Raw genomic sequence first — 14,322 nt, 5'->3', positions numbered from 1 at the left:
ATGTGCCCCGGAAGAAGAAGAAAAGAGTTTGGTTGCTAGCAAGTCAGTCTCTGGCATGACTTCTAAAATGAAAGGCATCATGCTATTGAAAACAGAGTTTCTATTAGCAGAGGGCTGGACTTGGGCCCTAGGAAAAAGCTGCTTATAATGCTCTCTGTTTTTGGCTGCACTCAAGAAACCAAACCTTCCATCTCCTCTGGCTCCTCTCAGTCACCTTTACACTGGGCCAAAGATATTGTACAAACACATATGTTCAGATATTTTCCCATTGGGCTTTGCTTTTACCCAGAGTCACACTTGAGGGAAAGAGGTGTGAGCCCAGACTATACACAGGAATGTGTATGTCTGAGCATTTGCTCCAAGGGGCTGCTCATGTGTCCCTGCCTCATCAGGACAGTGCCTGGTTGACTCAGTGCCTCTACTATAAGGCCATCACATTTCTTCACGTCATTGGATAATTAATATGCATGTTTTAGCTACATCTCAGGTTTGCCCCTTACAGAAGGGTTGCCCTTATCAGTGAGGCTCTAGTTCCCCTGTCCCATGTTACTTCTAACAGGAACCAGAAGGCAAAAGTCAAGAGATCTGAAGGAACCAAACAAAAATGATTCTCTTAATACTTCTGTTTCTGGGTCTGACTTTCTTAGAAAAGTTTGATTCCTCCTATGATAAATTGAAAAGCTTGCCTTTGTTTCCATTTCCTTGTTCTTCTTGAATTATACAGATATGAAATAAGGGACGATCTCCTTCTGCGCATAGCTTTCATTCAACTACCACACAGATTTGCAGATTAAATACAAGAGTAATCTACAAACCCTGTCTATTTCCATATGTGAATTCAATCTGCTGGCTCATGCTGATTGGTGCAAATGGAATGGCTTCTGGCAACGTGTACATACCTGACAGCCATGTACATACCTGATGGCTGTGTACATACCTGACAGCAGGGGTGCAGATCTTGGAGGCTCTGTGACCATGGCTCCATGTAACTGGCACTTTTTTCTCTTTTGTCTAATGTGAAAGCCTTTTTGGTGGGGCATGCCAAGACCATTGTTTAGCAGTCTTTTAGTGCAAACATACAATTTATCGCTTCTCTCCCTCTCCATTCGTTCCTATTTGTTCTTTTTAATTAACTTCTATTATTAAAGTAATACTAGTTAATGTGATTATAATTGAACACAAACACGGGCATGGCATTACATAGCTGTACTCATTGGGCGACTATAAAGGTGATCTAAAATGGGTTTATTTTTTTTTTTTTTTTTTTTTTTTTAAGTATATTTTATTGATTATATTGTTACAATAGTTCCAATTTTTTTTTCCCCTTTGCTCCCCTCCGCCCAGCACCCCCCTTCCCCAACAATCCCCTCTCCAAGTCCATGCCCATGGGTCGTACATACAAGCTCTCCCGCCTCACCCTTTCATATATTCTTCTTCTTCTTTTTTTAAAATTAATTAATTAATTAGTTAAATATTTTAACAATAAAAAATAACAATTCCTCCCTCTCAGACTTAAGACCCTTTACAATCTTATAAAGGACAATGGATGAAGGTCTCGAGCTCCTCTAGCTGCTTCAAGCTGGACATGGTCGTCGTCCTACCTACCCGTGGGTCAAGAAATCCCTAATAAGAGTGGGGATGTGGAGGGGAGGGTGGCCTTCCCACAAGGGGAAGGATCGTGCAGACTCCAGGTTGGTTGGCTGTCTCTGGACAACGGCATGCTTGGTTTGACAGGCTGGCATCCTTGTTGTATTCTGGGGGCAACAGGGTTAAAGGACATCATTTAATCCGTAACCACTAGATGACAAAAGACAGGTATTAATTTTTCAATGTCCCACATTAGGGAAAAGAAGGGCTTCTTTGGAGGAAGGTGTGCCAGGTACATCTCACCTGTCCAAAACCCTTTTGCCCATTATACTTATTTTGGACTGAGGGAAATATTTTAGGTTTCCCCCATCTCAGGCCTCTGGGCTTTTTCTGTCCAAGCCATTAGGATAGAAAAGAGAAACCAGTTTTAAAGTGAAGCCCACAGACCACCCCGTTCTTCACCAACCCAGCCACTTAGTTCAGCCAAATCATTGAGTCTCAGGAGGCAGCAATGCAGACAGGATTAAGTGAGGCCTATGCATACAGATAATCACTCAGGTAATGAGATTGTAGGCTTATGCCCTTTGAAAACAGAAAACACATGTTAATTTATGTAACATAACCCACATACAAGTCTCTAAATCTGTAGGACTGTCTTATCGGAAGGAAAATCCTTGTCCTTCTAATATTCACTGAACTTGCATTTCTATTCTTTATATTTTTATTCCCCCCCCCACTAAAAAATTTTCTGTTTGTTTGTTTTTCCACTACAGTTGTCTCACTTTTTTTCCCCCTCTTGCTTCCCTGCACCCTGCCCCCCCCCACAGTCAGTCCCCACCCAGTTGTCCATGTCCATGGGTCATTCATACATGTTCTTTGACTAGACCCTTCCCCTTCTTACCCCTTCTCTCCCTCCCATCTCCCCCTTTGTTACTGTTAGTTTATTCCTTGTTTACATACCTCTGGTTCAATTTTGCTCATTTGTTTGTGTTGTTCATTAGTTTCCTGTAACAGGTGACAGCATAAGGTAATTTTCTTTTGTTGCCTGGCTTATTTCGCTAAGCATAATTCTCTCTAGTTCCAATCATGTTGTTGCAAATGGTAGAAGTTCCTTCTTTCTTTCAGTACTTATTCATTGTCATTTTCCCCCTTTGTACTCGTGTTCCTCTCTGTCTCTCTGTTTCTTCATCTTCTTAAAGCAGACCCTTTAGCATCTCTTGCAATGCTGGTTTGGTGGAGATGTATTCTTTTAGCCTTCTTTTGTCTTGGAAACTCCTTATTTCACCTTCCATTTTGAATGAAAGCCTTGCTGGGTAGAGTATTCTTGGTTGTAGGCCTTTGTTTTTCATTGCTTGGAATATTTTTTGCCATTCCCTTCTGGCTTGTAGTGTTTCTGCTGAGAAATCTGATGATAGCCTTATTGGAGCTCCCTTGTATGTTATTAGTTGTTTCTCTCTTGCTGCTTTTAGGATTCTCTCTTTGTCTTTGAATGTTGGCATTTTAATTATGATGTGTCTTGAAGTGGGCCTGTTGGGGTTCATCTTCATTGGGACCCTCTGTGCTTCCTGGACTTGCGTGACTCTTTCTCTCGTCATGTTAGGAAAGTTTTCTGTCATTAGTTTTTCAAAGAGGTTTTCTATCCCTTGCTCTTCTTCTTCTCCTTCTGGAATTCCTATGATACGGATATTATTACGTTTCATGTTGTCCTGCAGCTGTCTTAGAACCTCTTCAGTCTTGTTCAGTCTTTTTTCATTTTGTTGCATTGTCTGGGAGTTTTTGTGTAGGTTGTCCTCCAGCTCGCTGATCCGATCTTCTGCTTCCTCTAGCCTGCTTTTAATTCCTTCTACTGTGTTCTTCAATTCAGAGATCGTATTTTTCATTTCCTCCTGGCTCTTATTGATAGCTTCTATGTCCTTTTTCATGCTCACGTAATTTTCTGTGAGTTCCTTGTAGTTTTTCTGGAGTTCTTTGAAGTTTCCGCTGAGCTCATTCAGCTTCTCCATAATCCATGTTTTGAATTCCATATCTGATAGTTCGCTCCCCTCTATTTCATTTAGCACTCTTTCTGGGGATTCTACCTTTCCTTTTGATGGGAGGTTGTTTCTCTGTCTCCCCATTTTTTTGACTCCTCTAAAATGGGTTTATTTTTGCTGTTGTTGTTTTTAGTTGGCCATTAAAATGAGAGTTCCCAATTGAAATTTTCTAATAGAGAACTAGTAGTCCCACAAAAGAAGTCCCCTCAGCCCTCACTAGGAGCCAGAGAAGCCAGGTCAAGAAAAACTAAAACAATATCATTCATTGATTTTCAAACCTGGCTGCATATCAAAATCACCCAGGAACTTGTTAAACATAGAGATTACAGCTTCCATCCCACCACCTGAGATTCAGGTTTAATAGGTCTAGAGTGGGACTCAATAATATATACAAGCTTTTCCTAATAAGTGTAAGAGGGTCAATTGATTATGGAACACTGTTTCCATTATGAATTTCTATGAATTATAAATACTTGGATAACTTTGTGCTTTGTCTTAACAATGGATCACGAAGGTAAGAACATATAAGTAGCCTACACTAACAGCAGCACTTCTAGAGACAGACAGGACAAAAGGCCATTACTTTTCAGCTAAAGCTCAGTGTAATTAATTAAGTGCTGGATTTAATTCAGTGACATTTGAATTTTATAGCTATACACTTGCAGCTATAAAAACCACCTTTATTATTAAAATTCCTATAGGAAATATAACTTGGTAATTGTGAGTCTGAAACACTCTGGTCCCTAACCTGCTTTTCCCCATTGGCACAGTTGTTTTTATTACATAGTGAGGCAACTATTGTATTATAACAGGACAGATTATGTTTTTAACAAGTGCCCTGGGAGTTCTGAGGCAGCCTGTCCACAGACATGGATTTGGGATCCTCAGTTCCAAGCACTAGACTTTAGGTCAGAGTTCTGGGGTCTGTTTCAGCCCTACACTTGTTTGCCCTGTCTGACCTTGGACAAACTATGGGGCCTTTCTGAGTCTTAGTTCCTTGTCTATAAAAAAGACAAAAAGTCTTTGCCTCCCTCTCAGAGTTATGAAAAAGAAATCAGATAATGCACAGAGCATACCATACACACACATGTATTCATTAACTGGATATTTATTGAGGACTTTTTGTGTGCCAGGACTAGGTGATAGGACTAAAGAGAAGATGAGAGATATGATCCCTGCTTTTATGGAGGTTACACAGCGAGGGGCAGGAGGCAGACAACACACAAATAAGGTAAATTCTGATAGTTCTGGTGCTTATAAACTTGGTGATGACTGGCAGGGGAGTAGAGGGGTGCATGTTTTAGGTGGGGTGGCAAGGAAGGGCCACAGTAGGAGGTGATATTTGCATAGAGACATGAATAACCAAAAGAAGAGAGCTGTGCAGCTGCCTGCAGGTGGATGGTGTCAGGGAAAGGGAATAGCCAGGGCAAACATGCTGATTTTATGGAAGGAGAGACAGATGACCAGTGTGGCTGAAGCACAGTGGTTGATGGCAGTGTGGCCTCAGGGAGCCAGGAGAGGTACAGAGCTGGGCCTGAACGTGTAGGGAATGGTTGGTCATGAAAAGGAGCTTGAGATTATAGGCTAATTGCACTAAAAAAGCTGTGGATAATTTAAGCAGAGAAGTTCTGTGATCTGATTCAGTTATAGAAAGATCACTCTGTGTGTCTTGAGAAGAGACTGTGGTGGAGGAAGAGTAGAAGCCAAGAGGCCAGTTAGGGTCTGCAGCAGCCCAGCCAGAGAAGAAGCATGTTTGATTATAGCAACAGAGTGGCTGGTTAGATTTAGTCAGTTTGGCGTTAGAGCTGGGGAGCTTCTTATGGGTAGGGAGGTAAGGTAAACATGCCAATATTAATTCAATGTCACTCCAGTTGCATTCTCCCTTTATCGCTCTGCATTATTCTCAGAAACCATCATAATGCAAAACCACTCATATTCATTCACATCAGGTCATACATAATCTCAAGTATATGGAATATAAGTAAAATAAGGGGAACAACCACAAAACAGTCAAAACAGTTATAGAGAACCTATGCACATGTTCACAGGTGAGCTCTTCCAAACCTTACTCAAATTTCTTCCCTTAAGCATAGTTCTAATGAGTTTAATCTTCTGTGCCTAGAAGGCAAGTTAAAAGGAGAGAGAAAAAGTAACAATAAAAATAAGTTAATCAAAAATAAAAAGTTTCATAATACACTATGTTAGTGGTAAATAAGCACTTTTATATACTATTGGAGAGAATGCATGCTGGAATTCTCTTTTTAAGAATGAATCCCTAAAACTTCAGGCAGCTCAGCTAATGAGCAGAGGTGGGGAGATAGACTGTCACTTGCCTCTGTTTATTTCAGAGGCCCTCTTTTTCTTTATTAATCCTCACCTGAGACTATGTTTATTGATTTTAGAGAGGGTTGGGAGAGAAACATCAATCAGTAGCCTCCCACACACACTTCACCTGGGGGTGGGACCTGCAACCTAGGTATGTGCCCTGACCAAGGATCAACATTTTGGTGTACCGGATGATGCTCCAACCAACTGAGCCACCCGGCCAGGGCTGCAAGGGATCTTTTTCTCTTTAGGCAGTCTCACAAGATACTGGATATAAGAGTCATCCCAGCAATCAATGCTTAATACAAACCTGAAAAAAAAAAAAAAGATAAGCCATGTGAGTAGAGATTAGTAGGTTCCGGCCAATGTCCATGGCCAAGTTCGCAGGATCCAGGTCAAGGATCCAGAAGAAAACTATCAACCTCAAAAGATCAACAAATGCACATTCAGCGCTCCATTATACATTAAAACAGACTCATCCATCCATCTTTGTATTTTACGTACACTGCCCATCACATTTCCCACAGTGGCCATTTCTCACCTTTGTCTTTTTGCATATGGCTGATTCCTTTCCCAGACTCTAAACAGTAAATAACCCCGCACACACTCTTCATATAGAAGACTTGCATCCATTTATTCACACAGCAAGCTCACTGGCCAAAGCTTTTAGTCAGATAACTCTACTCAACCCAAAAGTTTTGTGTCCAGAGGAAAGGAAATTTAGAAATATTTGACAATCATCTCTAATAATGACTTGAGTACTTCTGCCTTTGGATTAGGTGCCAGTCATTCCCCATCCCTTAAGGCAATTATAGTGGGGAAACCAGGATCAAATAAACAAAACAACTACAACTTGGAAATTGCTATGGAGTCTAAACTCTCTCTACCCCTAGTCCACACTACAAGGTGTCCCGAGTCTGGGAGCTGAAGCCTGGATTACACTAAAATCTTCCTGCAACCACGTGCCTTAGGATCAGTCTTAGGACCACTGACAAGTCACAGCAGGAACCTGGGTACCTAAGGCCATGCCACACCACTGTGGGCCTAGAGACCGCTCTATCTCTCAGAGGACATTTTGTGAGATAATAAATGCTTTCACCATTTGAAAAAAAAGGGAGAAAAAAAAGAGGGACAGCTTCGAATATGAGGCAGTGTGACAGTGCAAGCAGGAATAAAGGATAAAAAGATGATGAGGAAAACAAAAGATATAAAAAGCAGTTATAAGACTCCAAAGGGTATTGTTGGGTTATGACTTTCTTCACAGTTAATGAAGGCACAGAAGAACAAATACCATTGTAGAATGTCCTGCCTGTTAAAGGGTTGAAACAGAATTAAGTCCATTTGACTTACAAAAAAAATTAAACTTTAGGTATACGAAAATGATTTCATGTGGACCCTTATGTCCCCTAGGTGCTCAATAAATGAATTTTTCATTGTGTCTTGTGGTTGCACTCATGAAGTCTTAGATTTTTATCCACAGCTGATAAAGGCCTATTAAAATGAAATGTGCATAGAATTTCCACTTCCAGGAAGATGGCATAGATATACTTTTTTCTATTCCTCCTGATAAATACAACTAAAATCCATGGACATTATCTATAAAACAAACTTAAGATTGAAAAGTATAAAGGAGAAAGTAGACTGGCTAAGGACCCTGGGAACTGAGGAACAACACAGTTGTGACTTCCTTGATTTTTCTTTTTACCTCCTAAATCCCAGCCTTGGAGCTGAAAAAGCCAGCTGCCAGGAAATACAATGGGAACAGGAAGAAAAGAAAAAAAAAAAAAAAAGCCCCAAGTAAAGCCTGCTTTCTTTAGCCAAAGACCAGGAAAGAGGCAGCCTAGTAAGACAGAAAACTTTTGGAAAATACCAATCTACCCCGAACACCACAGAAAACACCACAGTCCATTGCCTCCCACACCAACAAAAGCCTAGACTACACCTGGTCAGACTGGACTGAGGTTCCCAGCGCCCCCATGGATGCCACCTTTGAGAAGACAGATGTCATCCCCACCAGAGCACGACGTGGAGACCACACAGGCAGCCTGGAGCTCCACCCTCAGCCTGTGGGGCCCTCCTTACCCTCTCATCTGGGCTGGTGGTGGAGAAGGCCTCATGCAGGACTTTCCCCCCGACCCAGTGATAACAAGGGCCCCACCGCTTTGGGGAGACCATGTGGGAAGCTAAAAGTCCCACTCCTGCCCAGTAGTAAAGCAGATCCCCAACTTAGTAACAAAGGAAGCCAAGTGGAGAGCCTGGCCTTCTACCTTCACTGGATAGTAACGAGATGGCACCTCCCTGCTCCCCCACTTGAGTGGTTTCAGAGACAGCAGCTAAAACAGAAGGTTTAAATAAGACCCAGTGTTGCATAACATTATATGAAAATGTCCAGATTTCAATTGAAAATCACTCATCATACCAAAATCTCACTTTCACCACTCTTACGCCACATAGTGCTGGAAGTTCTATCCAGTGAAATAATGCAAGAAAAGGAAATAAAAGGAATATAGATGAGATAGGAAAAAATAAAACTATTTGCAGATGAAATGATTGCCTAGTTAAAAAATACCAAGGAACTATCAAATAAAGTCCTAAAACTAATATGTGAGTTTAGCAATGTCATAGGATATACAAAAATTAACTGTTTCTATATACACAGGAACACTGAAATTAAAAATACAGTATCATTTAACATACCTCAAAAAAAATACAAAATAATTAGGTATAAATCTAACAAAATACATACAAGACTTGTATGCTGGAAACTATAAGATTCTGGTGAAATAAATCAAAGGAAATATAAATAGAGAGACAGACAGTGTTTGTTGGTGGAAGACTCAACACAGTAAAGATGTCAGTTCTTACCAAGTTGATATACAGGTTTAATGTAATTCCTATCAAAATCCCAGCAAGATTTTATAGTTGTAGACAAGACTAATTTAAAATTTATGGGGAAAGGTAAAGATAATAGTATATCAAAAACTATAAAAGAATCAACCTACCCAATTTCAAGATTAACTGTATAGCTACAACAATTAAGATCATGTGGTATTCATAGAGACAGACACATAGATCAATGGAACAGAAGAAGAAACCCAGAAATAGATCCACATAAATATGTCCAACTTATTTTTTAAAGTATATTTTATTGATTATGTTATTACAGTAGTTCCAATTTTTTTCCCCTTTGCTCCCCTCTGCCCAGTACCCCCTTCCCTCCAGCAATCCCACCCCGCTTAGTTCATGTCTATGGGTCATGCATATAAGTTCTTTGGCCTCACCCTTTCCTATACTGTATTATTCTTAACTTCCCCCTGTCTATTTTGTACCTAACAATTATGCTTCTTAATCCCTGCACCATTTCCCCACTTCTCCCCCTTCCCCTCCCAGCTGATAACCCTCCAAATGATCCCCATACCTATGATTCTGTTCCTATTCTGGTTGCTTAGTTGGATTTTGTTTTTACTTTTTAGATTCAGTTGTTGATAGTTGTGAGTTTGTTGTCATTTTAGTGGTCATAGTTTTGATCTTTTTCTTAAGGAAGTCCCTTTGACATTTCATATAATAACGGCTTGGTGATGATGAACTCTTTTAGCATTACCTTGTCTGGGAAGCACTTCATCTGCTCTTCGATTCTAAATGATAGCTTTGCTGAATAGAGTAATCTTGGTTGTAGCTCCTTGCTTTCCATCACATTGAATACTGCTTGCCAGTTCCTTCTTGCCTGCAAAGTGTCTTTTGAGAAATCAGCTGATAGTCTTATAGGCACCCCTTTGTAGGCAACTCTCCACTTCTCCCTTGCTGCTTTTAGGATTCTCTCTTTATCTTGAACCTTTGGCATTTTAATCACGATGTGTCTTGGTGTGGTCCCCTCTGGGTCCAGCTCGCCCGGGACACTCTTTGCTTCCTGGACTTGTATGTGTATTTCCTTCGCAGAATTTGGGTAGTTTCCCTCCATTATTTTTTCACATAACTTTTCAATTTCTTGCTCTTCCTCTTCTCCTTCTGGTACTCTCATAATTTGGATGTTGGTGCATTTAAAGTTGTCCAAGAGATTCCCAAGCCTCTCCTCATTTTTTTCAGTTCTTGTTTCCTCATTCTGTACTGGTTGACTGTTTTTCTCTTCCTTATGTTCCAAATCATTTGTTTGAACTCTGATTTTCTTCCCCTCACCATTGGTTTTGTGTGGATTTTCCTTCGTTTCACTTAGCATAGCCTTCACTTCTTCTCTTATGCATTTGCCATACTCAAGCATATCTGTCAAGCCTGTGAGGATTTTTATCACCAGTGTTTGGAACTGAGTCTGTTAGGTTGGCTATCTCCTCATCTGTTCGGTTGGCTATCTCCTTGTCGCTTAGTTCTCCCACTGGAACCTTGATCCATTTCCCCTTTTTTTGGCCATACTTCTCTGTCTCCTCATCTTGACAGGCTTCTGTGTCGTTTGCCTGTGTCTTAGGTAGAGCTGTTGCCCCTGTTACATTGTAAGGGGCCTTAGGGATTTGTCAGTACAGGGTGACCTGTTTCACCACGTTGTGGCGCTTTGTGGGGGGGAGGGGTCTGAAAGGGAACAGTGCCGCTTTCCCAGCACTCACCCCTTTTCCAGGCACTTCTCCCTCTTTCATATGGGACTGGTGCCTCTCTAACTATTGCCCTAGCTGTCATTCCCAGAGTGAATGGGTCTGCGGACATTCTAGGACTGTGGAGGCCCTTTAAACAAGCAGACTCTGCTGAGAGACGAGAGATCGGCAGTTTCTGCCTCCACCCCGACCCCCACTGGTCTGCACAGTCAGAAACAATGAGGCTTGATTTTCCTCAGTGCTGTGACCATGAGCTGAGAGGTCTGGTGAGGAGCTGGGAACGCTCCCAAGGTGTCCCTCCTGACTTTTTAAAATGTATAACAGTGCTTTCAGCCAACCTGCCGCTTCCACCACCACACCACGTCCTCTCTGCCCTGGCTCTGCCCCCTCTACCTGTCTGGATGAATATTTCTTCTTTATATCTTTGTTTGTTGGACTTCCACGCAGTTTGACTTTCTGGAACTTCTGGTTGTTTCTAGTTTTGAGGTAGTTGTATTCCTTCTCAGTTGTAGAGGGAGACACAGCATGTCTGTCTATGCCTCCATCTTGGCTGGGAGTTCTGGCCAACTGATTTTGACAAATGTGCAAAGCAATTCAGTGACGCAAAGAGAGCTGGTTCAATAAATGGTGACAAAGATTTGACCTTGGGTGGTGAACACACAATACAATGTACAGATGATATATTATAGAATTGTATACCTGAAACCTATATAATTTTATTGTCCAATGTTACCCCCAATAAATTCAATTAAAATTTTTTTTTCAAAATGCTAGAATTAACCACAGGCATGCATGTAGCTTTAAAAATTTTTTAAATAAAAAAATAAATGGTGATGGAGCAATTGGCCCTTCATAGCAAAAACAAAAAAACAAAATAAATGAACAATGACCTAAGTATCTCACCTTATACAATATTAACTCAAAATATATCACAGACTGACATGTAAACTGTAAAACTATGAAATTTTTAGGAAAAATCTTCAACTTCTAGGTCTAGGTAAATAGTCCTTAGACTTAACATCAAAAGTATGTTTCCAGACACACAGGAGGCTTCCAGCCAAGATGGAGGCCTAGACTGACATGCTCTGTCTCCCTCCACAACTGAAAAGGAATACAACTACCACAAAATCAGAGATAACCAGAAGTTCGAGAAAATAAATGAAAATCCAACATCTAAAGTTCTAAAGAAGTGCTGCTCGTCCAGACAGGCAGGAAGGGTGAAGCTGGGGCAGAGAGGTCAAGCTGTGCTGGCGGCGGCAGCTATGGCAACAGTGGCAGGATGGCAGTAAACACGGACACCTGTATTTAAGGGGAGGCAAAAAGCACCTGGGGAGCACCCCCAGCTGCAGACCAAACCTGTCAGCTCGAGATTCCAGACCCCCATTGCCTTGGACTGTGAGGCCCAGAAGGGGTGGGGACAGAGGAGAAGGATCCCAGTCTCTCAGTGGAGAGTGGACAACAGGAATCCATCTTGGACCCCCACCCCCACACAAAAATACCACAACGTGGTGAGAAGGGTTACCCAGTTGTGACAAGTGCATGGGGCTCCGCCCCCTATGGCATAGGAGGTGTGACAGCCCCGCCCAGGAAGCAAAGGTAAACACAAAACTGTCAGGATGTCACAGATCATGATAGAGATCCTGGTGATGCAGCTGACCAGACAGCAAATATCTAACCTAACAAAGCAGCAGATAGGAAGTCTTTCTGAGACACAGTTCAGAGCTTTGTTTGTAAAAATGCTTACAGACCTAACAACAGATCTTAAACAAGATGGAGAAGGAATGAAGGCTAGTCCTGCTGAAATGAACAAAAACACATACGAAACTAGTGGTGAGGGAAAGAAAACCAGGGATCAAATCAACAAATCGAAACATAGGGAAGGAACAATGAGTCAACCAGTGCAGAAAGAGGAAACGAAAAGTGAGGAAAAGGAGGAGAGGCTCAGAAACTTATCAGACAGCTATAAGCAGGCCAACATCTGAATCACAGGGCTGCCAGAAGATGAAGAAGAAAAACTAGAAATTGAAAATTTGTGTGAAAAAATAATGAAGCAAAACTTTGCTAACTTGGGGAAGGAAATGGACTTACAGGTCCAGAAAGCATAGAGAGTTCCAAAAAAACTGAACCCAGTGAGAACCACACCAAGACACATTATAATCAAAATGTCAAAAATTAAAGATAAAGAGAGAATCTTAAAAGCAGCAAGAGAGAAGAAGAGAATTACATACAAAAGCATCCCAATAAGACTGTCAGCTGATTTCTCAAAAGAAACTCTGCAGGCAAGAAGGGACTGCCAAGAAATATTCAAAGTAATGAAAAGCAAAAACCTACAACCATGATTACTCTATCCAGCAAAGCTGTCATTCAGAATGGAAGGGCAGAGAAAGTGCTTCCAGGACAAAGTAAAACTGAAGGAGTTCATCAGATCCAAACCACTATTATATGAAACGTTAAAGGGACTTGTTTAGGAGAAAGAGGATCAAAACTATGAACATTAAAATGAACACTGTATCACAACAACCAACAACAGAAGCTAGGGAACCAAAACAAAGGCAAAGTAAGTAGGCAACGAGAGTGGGAAAAGAATTATAGGTATGGGGAAGATTATGGGGGGAGGTCAGAAGGGAGGGGTAAGGGGGGAAAGGGAGGGAGATGGTACAGGAATTAAGCATAGTAGGAGGGAGTGGGGTAGACAGGAAAATGTTGAGAAGAACTATATGCACAACCAATGAGCATGGACTAAGGGGAGATGGAAAAACTGGAGGGAGGGGGGTCACTGGGTGGAGGGGAACAAAGGGAAAAGAAATTGGGACAACTGTAACAGCAGAATCAATAAAGCATATTTAAAAAAAAAAAAAAACTTGTTCCATAAAGGAAAATCTGATAAATTAGACTTTATCAAAGTTAGAAACTTTTGCCCTGTGAAAGATCTTGTTAAGAAAATGGAAAGAAAATTCACAGGCTGGGAGAAATTCTTTGCCAACTTCTTATCAAAAAGTACTAGAATCTAGAATATAAAGAACTCTCAAAACTCAATAGTACAAAATAAATAAATGAACAATCCAATTAGAAAATGATCAAAGGACATGAAGAGAAAGTTTACCAAAGAAGATATAAAAATGGCAAATAAGCACATTAAAATATATTCAACATCATTAGCCATTAAGGAAATGCAAATTAAGAGCACAATGAGCTATCACTACACAGCTATCAGAATGGCTAAAATTGAAAGTAATGACAAAACCAAATGCTGATAAGTATGCAGAACACTGGATCCCTCCTACATTATTGATGGGAATGTGAAATGATACAGGAAAACAATTTAGTGGTTTCTTTAAAAACTAAACATGAACTACCATACGACCTAGGCATTTATCCCAGGAAAATTAATACCCATGTTCACGCAAAAATTTGTACAGCAATGCTTATAGCAGCTTTATTTAAATAGCCAAAATCTGGAAACAACCCAGATGTCTTTCAACAAGTCACTGGCAAAAAAAACAACCTTGCGGTACATCCATACCATGGAATACTACTCAGCAATAAGAGGGAACAAACTATTGCTACACTCAGTCATGGTACCATGTGAGACTTGGGAGAATCTCCAGAGAATTTTTCTGAATGAAAAAAAAAAAAAAAAGTCAATCAAAAAAGATTACATACTTTAATGATTGCATTTATGTAACATTGTTGACATAACAAAATTACAGAAATGAAGGCCAGATTAAATGGTTGCCAAAGATGAAGGTGGGGTTGGGTGTAGCATGAGGGATCCTTGTGGTGATGGAAATGTTCTTTAG

At 40.8% G+C, this 14,322-nt stretch overlaps 1 protein-coding gene across 1 annotated transcript in view; it reads left to right on the top strand.

Annotated features, from left to right (window-relative positions):
- ADAMTSL1 (ADAMTS like 1) overlaps positions 1–14,322 on the top strand; it is a 400,901-nt gene that overhangs the window by 309,247 nt on the left and 77,332 nt on the right. The window lies entirely within an intron of this gene.

This window comes from Furipterus horrens, unplaced genomic scaffold, assembly GCF_987537825.1.
Source record: "Furipterus horrens unplaced genomic scaffold, mFurHor1.1.pri manual_scaffold_4, whole genome shotgun sequence".
NCBI lineage: Eukaryota > Metazoa > Chordata > Mammalia > Chiroptera > Furipteridae > Furipterus > Furipterus horrens.
The sequence above is the reverse complement of the archived record's forward strand: the minus strand, read 5'-3'. Positions and strand labels throughout refer to the sequence as shown.